At 40.6% G+C, this 14,346-nt stretch overlaps 1 long non-coding RNA gene across 1 annotated transcript in view; it reads left to right on the top strand.

The window, feature by feature from the left end:
• Positions 1-14,346, top strand: part of LOC141783997 (uncharacterized) — a 144,176-nt gene that overhangs the window by 29,216 nt on the left and 100,614 nt on the right. The window contains exon 3 of the long non-coding RNA XR_012597397.1: positions 11,693-11,835. This is a non-coding gene — a long non-coding RNA (uncharacterized LOC141783997). The remainder of the gene's footprint in view (positions 1-11,692; positions 11,836-14,346) is intronic.

The raw sequence follows: 14,346 nt of genomic DNA, 5'->3' as shown, positions 1-14,346 counted from the left end.
TTCAACGACGTCATAGCCATGCATCACCGCTATGCATAGTAATCCAGCCATACTCGACTACGGACATAATTCCCCGTCTATGGGCATCACCAAAATAATGTTTCACAACGATCCCTATTTCATGGTTTATTAGTCTAATTTTTGGGACAAACAGGACAGGATTTGGGATTTAGGACAACTGCTGGTAATTCGAGACTGTTGGGAATTCATTTTTTGGGACGTCTGGTCACCATAGTTGGCACCTCCCACAGGTCTGAATGCCAATGAGACTTTTTTAAAGCATTAAATCTCTGCTCATTATCAGTTGAAGGGGAACTACGGCCATTTTCAAAATTCATACATATTTTTCCTATGGTCTAAGACAGTCCAAAAAATATTAGTAAACATGAACAACATTCTCCCAAATCCAAAAACTAGAGTGCTAAAACTCAAATTTATGATGTCATAGGGTATAAAGTGTGGAACTGGAACAGCTCGAGACTTTATACCCTATGACAGTTCTTCATCTAAAACACAAAATTCATGGCAATCGATCCAATTTGGTGAGATATTTCAGTCTGGACCAAAGTGGTACACTGGCCAATATTTTTTAGCCATGCTGCTACCATCATGTAAAACCCACTATTCATTATTTTATCTTAATCTTTATCTTAACTTAATTAAAAATAGTCATGCCATTCGTTATTTTGCAGGTAAAACTATTAATTGTCATAGATGGAACTGTTATCTGCATCAATGTTCACATCTTATTGGTAAATATTAGTTAAGCGTCATCAGATCGACTGTGCACTGCAGAGTTTGGTAGCTTCAATCTGATGTAAACCACGGTAATGAATGCTCTTGGCTACGATGGTCAGGGATCAATGCTCTCTGGATAGATCATCTGCCATTGACCAAACACACCAGTGCACACGTTAGACCGGCATAATTATACCAGGAGGAAATCAACTCTCAGCTGAGGGAAATCAAGGTTTTAATTTAATTAAAGATAAGACTGCACACGAAGATATGCAGTGTAGGTCTTTAGGTTTTACAAGCTGGTGGCCCAGGCTATGCAGCTCCCTAGAGGAAAATTAAACACTGACTGCTCTACTGTTAACATGGAAATCTATGGGCTCTGCCACATAGTAGAGTTACAGTGTCACCATTCAGGAACATTACACCGTTCTGTCTTTCAATTATCAGATGAACATAATAGTCAGGATTTGGAGTGACACTGCAGCAGATCTGTATCCCCCTACGTTAATCTGCCTCCAGAATTTCAACCACATGGGCGAGCTTTCAAACTGACTCAAAATAGCTCTATTGACAGATGGCAGGCCTTAGACCTGCCGTGAACAGAAACAATCATTATATCCCTGTGGAAAAAAGTCCAATTTAAATCTTTTTCCTCTCTCCTCCCTGCTGTGTTGCACTCAAGCTGAAATGCATTAAACACATATTCTCACACACACACACACACACACACACACACAGGAGGCAAAACTTAGACTCATGTGAGTGTTTTCGATTGACTGTTTCACGACCATTAATGTCTGTTATATAATATCTGCAACACTTTACTGTAAGTTCCCCTATTTAGCATTTATAAGCAGTATATAAACATTTAATAAATGGTTTATAACAAACTATAATGTAGTTGTAAGCAGATAATACGTGTTTTATGTATTTATCAATGACTATAACTCGACTATAAACCTTTTATTGTTTGTATACATCAGACAGGTACATACTGGTACTTGACAAAAAAAGTCAAGGCCGCGCCCCTTTTGGGGGAAAGAGAACCAAAAATCCCATTGACTTCAATGCAATTTGACGTATCTTTGTCGTCATGCAAGCCTACTGTGGATGACGTATTGCCGGTCTGGTGTATAGACCCTTTTACAGCCAATGTCCTCAAAAATAGTGGTGTTTTGCCTCAGCAATCCAGACGAGTTGGCAAGCTTGAAACATTGAATTAGAACTAGCCGCATCAAAATGTCTGGTTGTTGCGTGTTTTGGTTGTCAGAATTGATATTCAAAAAGCGGACTCAAGTTCTACAGAATTCCGACAGGATCACGACTGTTTCAGAGCAACAGGTGTTTCGGTTTAATGAGTTTTTAACTAGTGACTTTCAACTGAATGCGTCCGTGGTTGCTTGTAGTAACTTACGTAAATGTTTTGCTGTAGATAATAAACACAGATGAGTATGCATTTAAAATTGGTTGAAGGCTTTTATAAAGACACCTACATGTTCTGTTCATGTTTTCAACAGCTGCCGTCGCTACGAGCAACTACGACTCATTCGGCTGAGAATCACCAGTTAACACGGTCACTTGTTAAACCGAATCACTGGCGGCGTCTGGGGCTGCAAGCTATTAAACGTGTTTTCTACCACTGGACTGAGGACACGATCAAAAATGCTTGTGTTTGTAGCGCTCATTTTAAAACTCAATAAACTCAAGACTCTGAGTCTGTCGTGGTATTTGACGTTGTGTACATGACCACAAATAACGTAGCATCTAGTGACATGTACTGTATGCTCGTAATTTCTCCCTGGTTCTGGCCACTGAATATTCGGCCACGTGCCACATGTCTTGTACCCACTCACTAATAGCACACGGATCTGGAAAGTCAATTTGTTTAGGTTGCATTCCCGATCTTTGGTGGTTAATGCCTTTGCATAGATTGACAAGCTATAGCAGTCCGCTGTACTTCCGCTGTTAAACTGCGTGCACACACTGGCGTACATCTTCATTGTTCACAAACTGTAAAAGGGTCTCTACTGCTTATAAATGCTAAATAGGAAGTGTCACCCACATATTTACAGCCCTCAATTAAAACTGTGTATCAAATCTCTAATGGTGCCATTGTATCAACAGTTATTTTATCCTCGCCATCTGTTTAATAGCTTATCATTTTGAGAAACTTTGAAAAACTGCACTTGTGTGCATATCCAGCATTAATGATGACAATAGCAGTACGAGAGCCGGAGAGCTGCTGCTGTAATGTAGCTTTCTGCTACTTAACCAGACCTTTAGAAGCAGAGTGGCGCTCTGGATTTTACAGCTCTCAGTAGACGAGCAGGCTATCGACAGAGAGCAGGAGACTCCTCTGAATTCTGATTACAGCCACTTTGTGACACCTGGGGGACTGGGAAGGATGTCTTTAAACCCGTCATAAATATTCACAGCAACTTAATTGTGCGTGCTGAAGTGATATAAAGACCCAGCAGCATCTCACTTCTGGGGAATTGATGCTACAGAACTGAGTACTTTGGCACCTCGCTCGGACTCGACTTGTGAGAAACTCACAGGAACAGTCCGCGTTGGAGCTTCGTGTCATGACAAATTCCCAGTGTACAGTCTGCTCTGTTACACGTTCAGCCCTGCCTTCATGCCTCCTGCCTTCATGCCTCCTGGTGCTGCGGTGGCAGCTTTCCGGAGACTCCACCTCTCACCTTCTGCCATTGTTCCTCCTTCACGTTACCTCCTCCAGTTTTTTATTGACTCTTTCACTAATTGCAGCCTGCATAAACAAAGCGTGGACGGGACTTGGCAGTATAAAATGCTCAGATAATTAGTTTTGCAGGGGGGAGGACTGTGTCTGTTGACATTGATCCGATGGTTCGGTGTATTGAATGCGTGAGGGAGGGATACCCGAGATGGTGACAGGTAGCCTGTCTCATGGATCACAGCCTCTCGTCAATACTACTCCCCCTCTTCAGTGGTCTGCTGTGGAGCATTTTGTAGAGTGACACAGGTGCCCATCGATTCGGGGTAATGCAAGGGAGGCATTTGTTGTAATTTAACTTTATTTCAGTGTGTTTTCATTGCTTTTCCCATTCTGTTGTCGTCTTTTGCCATCCTTGCATCATGTCTTCATTAGTGAAAACAGAACAGCTCGTCAGTAATGGCTGTTGAAATAGATCTATCAACTCAATTTTCTTCAATCAGAGTGGTTTTGTATTTGCACTGTTGTACTGAAGGTAGTCCAGTTACTAAGATTTCCTCCCAGCAAAGGTCCGAACCTCATAATGTGTCCTATACAGTACATACATTTACACATCATTTCAACAATATCTGTAGTCAATTCAAAGTTAACATACAGACACATTGAACTTGTATGGGACTTGTATGAAAAAACAAATAGATATCTTTACCATGAATAAAATCTGTCTTAACGCAATTAATCTAAGGCCTAGATTTCAGGTAAAAGAAAACAAGACAGAATCTTCTGAATAAAATAAATTAAAAGTCCCTCTTTCAGAAAAAGTGCAGTCCGTGAACATTATTATTCTCATTAATTTATCAGAAATTGGTCGTGGATATAGAAAGTCACTCGGCCTGGGTCCAGTCCATTTACTGATTCCCAATCTAAATGGTTTAGCTTCTCCTCTGTTAACATGGGAGGGGGTTTGCGCAGTGGCGTGTGCTAGGTGTAGCAGGAATAAAGATGATGATGATGGGAGTGTTGGGGTGCAGGTGCACTGTGAGCAGGGGAGGTGACCTTGGCCATGGTGGCGACCGCAGAGAGGAGCCAGCCATCTGTCTTGGGCCACGAGGAGGTGACCCAGCATCATTGTTTAGTCTGACTGGGTGCGCTGGGGTCAATGGGAGGGCCAGACCTCCCGGGTGGGGACCAGAATGGGGCATCTGAGCTTTATGAACACTGACGTTAAAGAGAATGAAGATGTAGACCAAAAGTGTACAATAAATTATGCCCTAAAATGTTCAAACAAGCTGTTATCTACTCAATTATTTTGAGAAACTGCAGTATGAAATATAAGAACTGCTGCATCACACAGAGAGTCCACCTCTGTGGCCTCTTTCTATTCAGAATCCTTTTTTATCCCAAAGAAATAGCCCTTGCCATAATTATTCTGTCATTTTGATGTGGCACCCCATAACCCTTTACCAATTTGTGAGGTATTTTATTGAAAGCACTAAGAGGAGAAGCGATTTGGACATAATTTGCTCCCTGACTCAATTCAAAAATGGGCTTTTAATCTTCATCTTATAGGAATACTTCACCAAAAACTGTAATTTTGTGTCAGTTCACCCCTGTTCTGTTCAGGCCTACAATGCTGGTGGAAAACATTCCTGCTCAAGCCTGAGCACAGCCTGTTTTTTGGTTGTTGTTTTTAAGTTGATTGATCAGAGACCTTTTGTTAACAACAGCAAAACAATACTTAAACATCTGGAAATATAAACTTCTCAAGCTACTTGTGTGCAGAATCCAAAAATGTGGTATGCACGACGAGACTAAAAGTCTGCAACTAAGCTAGTGGCTTTGTGAGGCTGCGGTACACACAGTGTTTAAAGGTAAATGCTACTGTAACATCAGCATGCTAACATGCTCACTTGACGATGCTAACTGAATGAAGTTCAGCAGGTATGTTTACTAGGTTCACCATCTTGGTGTAGCTAGTTAGGATGCTACATTTGCTAATTAGCACAAAACACATAGTTGAGACTGATTGCCTCCATAGTAGTCAATAGTTTTGCAGCTATTTGCTCATAAGTATCGGACAAATTAAAATGTTTCATGTTATTATATGAATGTTTACACAAACCTTTATACCAATCTGTCTAGTAGATGATGAGATTTTCTCTGGATAAGTAAAAATGTTTTACCTGCTGGTGGCGCTGGAAGAAAAGTCAGGGGATCACCAAATTCATTTTGATCGATTCTTTGGTGACAATGAATGTCTGCACAAAATTTCATGGCAGTCCATATAGTTGCTCAGATATGTCTGTCTGGACTGACCAACCATCACGTTGACATCCATAAAGCCACTCTGGTAGCATAGCTACAAATAATATAATAGATAACCTTAATGAAACACTTGGGCTTCAGTTTTTATAAAATCATAGGTATGAGATGAGTTTCTTATTGACTTTTACAACTACTTGAAAACATGCGTTAGCAGTAGGGGTGGGCATCACCAGAGGCCCCACGATACGATATTATCACGATACTTAAGTCACGATACAATCTTATTGCAATTTTAAAACATTCTGCGATATGCTGAGTATTGCGATAAGATATATTGTGATATATTGTGATTTATTACCTTTTTTCAACTGCAAATTTTGTAGTTTTTCAACATCTGTTTTATCGAATAAGATACAGTTTTCACTCCGTTCATCTCAGAGTTTTCATTCACATATCTTAAGGTGAGAAGTCAAGGGACCCCTTTACTATTAGTACTATGACTTTAGCTCACACACTTATGGAATAACTCTGCAGAGCCTCGTAGAAATATAATACTTATGGACATTTTTTACTGACCAGTTTTTTCCTGTCGTCTGTGGTCTCCAGGGAAGGGCCCTGGACCAAATGGGGTACTCGTACCAGACAAAGACCTTTGATGAAGCAGTCAGTCTGACAGGGACATGGCAGGCTTGCAATCAAGGTGTTAAATGATAGGAGGGCCATAATGTCTGTCCTTTCACTTTAATCACAACCCCATAGCTGAAGTTTTAGTTGGCAGTTTCAATCACCATCCCTGTTTCCTTTTGCACAAGGCTTGACCCTCTCAGCTTGCCCCTCTCATATTCTTCACTCTAATGACAAGTTTCACTTCTCACCTCATGCTCATTAGTCACCTTTGTAAGCAATAACACCATTGCAGCGGGGTCTATAAATTCACAGGGATATGGCCACATAAATGAGTAGCTTTTTTTTCCGTAATTCTGTCACATAAAGCCAGCCCGGTCGGCGTGACTGTGACCATAGTGCAGCTGTTTTATGCTATTGAAGCATGATTAGCTAAAAAGGAAAATGGAGTTGTTATTATGTGTTAATCACACCCAACTTCAAAGGCTGAGCTTTCAACTTCCTGGACTTGAAATTCAAAGAAGAGGTTGCAAATATGAGAGGGGTCAGGGGTCGTGGTGGAGCTGTGGTGGAGCTGTGGTGTGTCTGCGGCTAAGCAGATAAAGAGTCAGTGACAGGGTAGCAACTAGCAAGAGCCTCATGAAAGTCACCATAAAATAGGGTTTACAGCTTTGCATAGTAAAACTGACCTCTTCACATCTCTTTACTCTGTCTGCGGTGTAATGACGTCGAGTGCTACAATGCCAACACACACCATGGCTAGATGAGAGGAAGGCTGAGCAGCTACGCCTCGCTGATATGGCTAAGCCTGGCTCGTTCCTGTCAATTCTGTGTTTTATAGGAAACTGTCTGATTAATTAGTGCTGTGACTCTATTTGAATCAGAGCATTCATTATTGAGGTTGCAACGATGTGGCCTCTTGTTTGACCCACAGCACAGATTCAAATTACTTCCATCCTTTTCTCAGACTCTCATTTTCAACACGTCACAATTCATTTTTACCAGCAAGTCAGCATGGGCAAAAGAAACGAAGGGAGGGGGAAATGATGATTAAAAGGCTAGTTAGTACAGTAGCATATTATTTCTATAGGGTTACTATACTTTTAAAGGAAGAGTTGGGAAACCTATTTTGGGAAATATGCATATTATATCGGCCGTAATTCAATTCAGACCCTATAATGGCTTCTATCCGACTACAGTATAGAGGTACTTCGTGAAAAAAACAAACCACATGTATAACCTAAATTTGTATAGTTCTGTATTTGCAGTTTCAATCGCAACCGCTGCAGCTGCAGCTGCAGCTAGTTAGTTTATTGGAGCAGAAGTACATTGTTTGGTTTGGTTGGTTGGTTGGTTTGGTTTAGAGGCCCAAGATAATCCTCCATTATTGATAGGTGCACTATAAGGACAGATTGTCAGCAGGTAGAATAAAAAGCAAAAAATAAATTTCTACAATAGTAAATATTTTAGTGTTTCCATGTACTGCATGTTTACTTTGAGGTTTAACTCAACTTGAATTTGTAGCCTTACAGGTGTGTGGAGCTGCATTGGTTTCTTTAAGCTGATATGTCTCAGAAATAGTTCATTTCATGGTTGGCACAGTGCACCATCCCCCTCTGTATTGAGTGAGGGTTAAGCCCGTATAAATGCATAGGTTTCTTGAAAAGCACATACCTCCGGCTGCTCCGGGTCCAGTATGTGTGAAATGGTGTGTGGTGAATCCCACTTCTTATTCTTTTAGCATGGCTAGCACCCCTTTTGATTTCTTGGGCTCCATTACTCTTCAATCTGGACCATGCTTAAAGGCAAAATTTATGTAAAGGGCTGCCAGCATATCAGAGAAAATTATACTTTTGTTGTTTATGTTTGAACACACAGTGCCTTTTGGTATGATGTGCTGCTTTTTACCCAAGAAAAATATGTAAACCATCAATGTTGCTTTAAATAAAATGTGAATTTAAAATGTAATCATGGTGACATTAAAAATCAAAAGAGGGAAAAAAGCACCTCTTCACAGTAGTTGTGTGGTCTTGATTGGACAGTTTTATGTCTTGGATTGAAATTTATGACTGCATGACCTACCACACTGCAATCCAAGGCAAGTAGTAGTATGAAAGCTGCACATAGTGAAGCACACTGTTGCTATCAAATTAAAGTGTCCGTGACCCTCGTGGCCGGCTCACAGATGGACATCCATCCAAAACACACTGTGTCCTGTGACCGTAATCTTGACTCTTGACCGGGGTCATTGAACTTGACAGGATCCCGACCTTGTGGAAGATGGAACATGGAAGACATAAGGTTCACACTGACCCTGGCTTTTAGCACAAGTGATTTTCATATGCACTTTCAACCTGACACTGACTGATGAAGATCTCCCCTTTCTTTTCTTTTGAGAGATGCACACTCACTCAATAATGAGAGTAAGAGCGCAGTCATTTATTCTATTTGACAGTCATCCTTACTTGCCAGCTTTAATAAATATAATTAAAATTTGTCATCTGAAATTGGCAGATACAACCAAACAAATCTTACATAGAGAATTAGGCTACCTCCCTGACTCTCGTTGTGTGTTCGGATTAGAAATAACATTTGAAATGTGTTGATGCCAAACGATGGCGAACCAAGAGAGAGCACAATATGAAACAGATGCCACCACAGATGGAGGATAAACAGGCACATACATTTCTGTTACAAAGCAGAACTGTCACTCGCAGCAGTAAATGATTATTGTGTTTGTGGCGAAGTAGGGATTCAGAGCTTGGTGTCTCGTGGGTTTCATGGCATTCTGTACATCTGTCTTGCTGCGGAAAATAGAGAATCTTCTTCACCATAGCCTTTGATACAGTTCATTTGACACACTAAGGCAGAAATTATTTTTGCCTTTTGATTTCTTCTTGCTGAACCTTCAGCATATGTGGATCAAACCTACTGTATGGGCCCTCCATCAGTTGGACAATGTTGCTATGCACTAGATCAGTGTTTCACAAACTTTTTTTCCCTGGGACCCACTTTTTTAAAATGACAAACCATCGCAATTCAATTCACAATAGGCCGTAAGAGCAAATTTGTGCATAAATGAACGTTCCTGATCATTTTTACTGCCAAAGGCATTATCTACCAGGAATAATCAGTAATGATACTTTTCGTTAACTTAAAGTTAACGCGATAATAGCTTGCAAATTCGTTTAAACGCCACTAATTTCCTAACGCATTTTTGCAACTTCTTATTTTTAGGTTGTAGCGGGCTTAGTATTAAAGCTATGCTATACTATACTGTCATCATAAGAAACTATAAAACCTAAGGAATTCATTGGTACCCATTTACCATGTCATACTAGCTTGTTGCGAAGGAGGCTAAATAATGCATCAAACTTACGCCAAATTTTGGCGAGGAAAAAAACTGTCATGGCCATTTTCAAAGGGGTCCCTTGACCTCTGTCCTCCAAATATGTAAATGAAAATGGGTTCTATGGGTACCCACGAGTCTCCTCTTTACAGACATGCCCACTTTATGATAATCACATGCAGTTTGGGGCAAGTCATAGTCAAGTCAGCCCACTGACACACTGACAGCTGTTGTTGCCTGTTGGATTTGAGTTTGAAATGTTATGGTTTGAGCATATTTTTTATGCTAAATGTAGTACCTGTGAGGGTTTCTGGACACTATTTGTCATTGTTTTGTGTTTTTAATTGATTTCCAATAATAAATATATACATACATTTGCATAAAGCAAGCATATATGCCCACTCCCATGTTGAGTATTAAATACTTGACAGATCTCCCTTTAAGGTACATTTTGAACAAATCAAAAATGTGCGATTAATCACAATTAAATATTTTAATCGATTGACAGCCCTAGTAAATGTGTATTTCTAATATTCTTTTTGGAGAGAAGCTATGATAAATGGCTTTATTCTGTGTTGTAATCTTGGACAGTTTGTGCATGATTTGAAAGGCCAAATTTAAAGACAATCACTTAATTCATTAACGCTTATCTAAAACATTTTTTTTCTGTAATCCACACAATTACACATTTTTCCCCCCTTAAGGGCTAATTTAATGAGTTTAGTTCATGTCTTTGATGCGTATTGTCTTATTCCTGTAAGTGAGAAACCCAGAAGAGACTTTGATTTGTTCACCTTAAAACCTCTCCTCCAGTGTGATAATTATATGCAGGAAGTTTTGATTAACTGCCAGCAAAGATATGAGATTACAGTAACTGTCATCCTGCCTCTGTATTTATTATGCAGACAGTGTTTATATTTTGGCCACTGTGTGTTCCGGGGGGAGGTGTATGTGGAGTAGGTGAGACAAGGTCTGGAGCTGTCACCTATTGAGGAAGCCCAAGGGAGCACAGGCAGTGATTTACACTCTGGCAGGACACCCGCAGTCTTCAGCATGGTGTGTTATGACATGATAGTCTTTTGGTGTTGCTCCTCTCTTTGTCTCTGCAGTTTTTTAGCACTACCCCCATCTCTGCAACCCTATGGCTATATGGTCTATTTGAAGCTTTTGGAGGCCTTTGTTCAATGCTACAGTATGATTGAACTGGTCTACATGCCATTTGTATGGCGGTTGTTATACGTGCGATGGTATAGAAGAACCCAGAGGGTTCCAGATGTGCATCATTACAGTAAAACCCAGAGGCAGAACATATTCAGTTAACTGGAGGGATTATAACAGCTGGCTATTCTTCCCTACCAAACCCCTATAGAAGATTAAACCAGCATAAATGCTGGATTTAAATATCTGGACAAGGTGGTGCTTTTTTTTATTAGTATATGCAGTATATGCTGCAGTCATGTCTTGAGCTGTCCATTTGTCTGTCTTTCACATTATTGTGACCAGCCATGACGGCGACGCTGGTGTTGTTTTCACTTTGTGAGTCTGTGTGTGTGTCCTCATGGCAAAATGTGGTCCTGGAGAAACACCTACTGCAGCGGGAACTACCACAGAAGCGGTTTTGAGTACTTTGCCAGGTGTTTACATTTCTGTCCGTCTGTGGACAGATTTTGACAACCGTAAGATGCGGTCACAAAACTTTACAGATGTGTAGTTGAGATCAAAATGAAGGCCAAGTTTAAGGATGGGTGTGGTCAGAGCAAAGGCACCGGAAGTAAGGGGGTAGGAAGTGGTGAAGCATTTAAAACAAAGAAAGATGTAAGTATAATCAATGCCAGCAACATGTATCATATGTAAGAATGTGGTTACCTTCTGGAGAGACTTATCCAAGAATATTTCTGTTTTTAACACCACTGGAGTCGTTGATGCTCCCTGAGGGCAAAAGGTTTCAGTATGTTGGTCTGTCAGTCTGTAGCTACTGCTGTAGGTGCTATGTGTCTCTGACTGTCATCTCCTCTTTACAGGTCACTCGTCATGGAGCCAAGAGTTGTTTCTGACTCTAAACACATCCAGCATTCAACCTGAAGCCGGCCTTCTCCTCTGATCTGCTGACTCACTCTGCACATAGCGGCCCATTCAGTCCAGGAGGGAGGAATACCAGGAAGAGGTAAACAGTGTAGCTGAGAGGCTCCGAGATGACAGGTACAGCAGTACAGAAGCTCTGCTGTTTTTTTAAACAAAAGGGCACGCACTCAGGGGTTACAAACACCCACGCACAAATATTTTGGTGTGCAGACAAATATTTTAGTGTGTGGGTGTTTGTAACTGTAAAACACACATACAGAGACGTAGAGACAGAGAGAGGGAGGGGAAAGCACTAGAGCATATTTTCTATTTTCCATGCCCTGGGCGTTAGACATACCAGGAGCGACAGAAATCTCGCCAAGTGGGATAAGATCATAAAACTGCAAGGCACTCTCCTCTCATTTTCAACTAAATGGATAAAATGGTGTCGGCATGTTACTGCGGGCCCCTCCGGATCCGAAATGCTGGCAGGACTATAAACTAGAGCAGTTACTCCGTGACAAGACACTGAATCCGTTCCCATCAAGAAAGATTTCATTTGAAATGGTGCAAACAAATATCAGAAAAATAAAGTAGCGCTGGGAAACATTGACAAAATATTCAACTATTTTGACCAGATGTCTAAATATCAATATGTATCAATTCAATGCATATTTTGAGAAAGAAAATCATTATTAACATGAATATGATGACCATTCAGATAACGCACATATTTTCATTTCTTAGCTAGAACATAAGTTAACTGTAATGCAACCTCTAAAGCCTTGAAAACACAAATTAAAGCTATGATATCCAGTTATCTACCACTATATATACAGTGTAGGGAAAACATTTTAGTGTTCTGTCCCGGTTGTTTAGGAGGTATACTGACCAGTGAAGCAGACAGCTGGTTTACAATGCATTGATTTTGACCAAGGCTCCCATAGCCTCTTCTATTACACTTGGTTCTTTGGTAAATACTGTGTTACAGCCGCTTGTTTACAGAGGTGTTGATAGAAACTCCCTGTCGTGTTGTAAAGGAGTGCTGAGTTAATTCCTTTTCCTCAATTTTGCTGATCCCATTTCGTTTTATTTCAATTACTGCCGCCCCTTCTCGCTCTGCTTTACGGGTAGAAACTGTTCTGTCAGTTTTCTAAGTAATTAGGATTTGCGTTAACCTCGGGGACCAACAGGGTCAGGTGTCACTTCATGGTCTGGGCACTGATGAGAAAGGGAACAAGTGAAAGAGAGGAGAAAAGAGTGATAATGATAAACTGGATTAAAGGACATCTAAAGGTGTTAGATTCTGTCAGGTCGGCTGGAGAGGTGTCAGTTAGCAATTTACCTAGCAGTCCCAGTTTGGTGATATGATCGTCAGTGGAATTGGTTTCCACTCACATGTGAGACAATTTAGGATACAAAGTAGAAATCTTGAACCTTAGACAGTGTGAAATGGTTATGTGTTATCCCATTACTGAAACGTTTTACAGACCTCTGCACCATAAAGAATACATCCTTGATTGTCAAAGCAGAGGTGATTTTGTTCACCAAATCTTCCTGCTGTGTCCTACATTATAAAACACCTTCAATGCTTCTAAAATCCCTCAAATACTTTTCAACAAGGGACCTGTTAAGAATGGTTATTCCCTCAAGGCAGCAAAATCAGTGCCTGTCTTCACTCTTCTCTGCTTTCCTCTCTTTTTGGATTTGACAGTGCCGTGGTGAGCTTATAGCTGAAGGCAAGTTTAAACTCCACGTGCTGACTCTCCATGAGGCCACACAATTATCTGGAGCTTGATAGCAGAGCCCGACTCTGACACATCCTGTGTCACCATATTGAGTGTGAGTGCAGGGTGGGAATGGAAGCTACCTCTCGAAAAACCTCCCCTGAAGGCACAACGCAACAACAGCATTGAGATCAGCTGCTGCTGCTGCTTAGTGGATTGCAGCGTAAGCTGTCATGTTGGCGTGAATTGCTGGAAATACTCGCCCACAATTTCATGTGTGTCTCATTTGCTTTCTATTTTTTATCAACTTCAGCGAAAGCAGTTTGCTGTTTCACTAAGCTGGATGTGATCTGTCTTCTTTATTAGATGAATACTGTTTATCGTGGGATGTGCTTGTGTGGATTTCAGAAGGACAGAGATTATGAGTTTGTGAAGTATGATGCTGAGACTACCTCATTCACAACAGCAACTCCGGTCAGACAGTAGACGCAGACACAGAACAGTTCACGTTGTTTGTATAGTGTCGACTGATTGATGGCAATACAGATGAATCTTCATAGTATGCATGAATGATGAATGTCCACTAAATGAATAACTGAATTGAGAATGGTTTCTGTAAGACAAAGGGGTGGGAATCACCAGAGGCCCCACGATATGATACTATCACGATACTTAAAGGTCTTATTGATAACATTTTTATATGGACGCATTATTTTTTTTAAAGTAATACATCTACAGAGCCTTTAAAAAGTTGCCAAATAAAAGTATGGCTTTTCGTGAAAAAAATTATGATTGTGAATTAATCATTTTAAAAATGATACGGGTCCAAAATTAATGCTTTGTTTATCTCTGTGGAAGATATCTGATGTTTGGTTCCCACTTCTAAC

Source organism: Sebastes fasciatus, chromosome 15 (genome assembly GCF_043250625.1).
Source record: "Sebastes fasciatus isolate fSebFas1 chromosome 15, fSebFas1.pri, whole genome shotgun sequence".
In the NCBI taxonomy this organism is placed as follows: Eukaryota; Metazoa; Chordata; class Actinopteri; order Perciformes; family Sebastidae; genus Sebastes; species Sebastes fasciatus.
The sequence above is the reverse complement of the archived record's forward strand: the minus strand, read 5'-3'. Positions and strand labels throughout refer to the sequence as shown.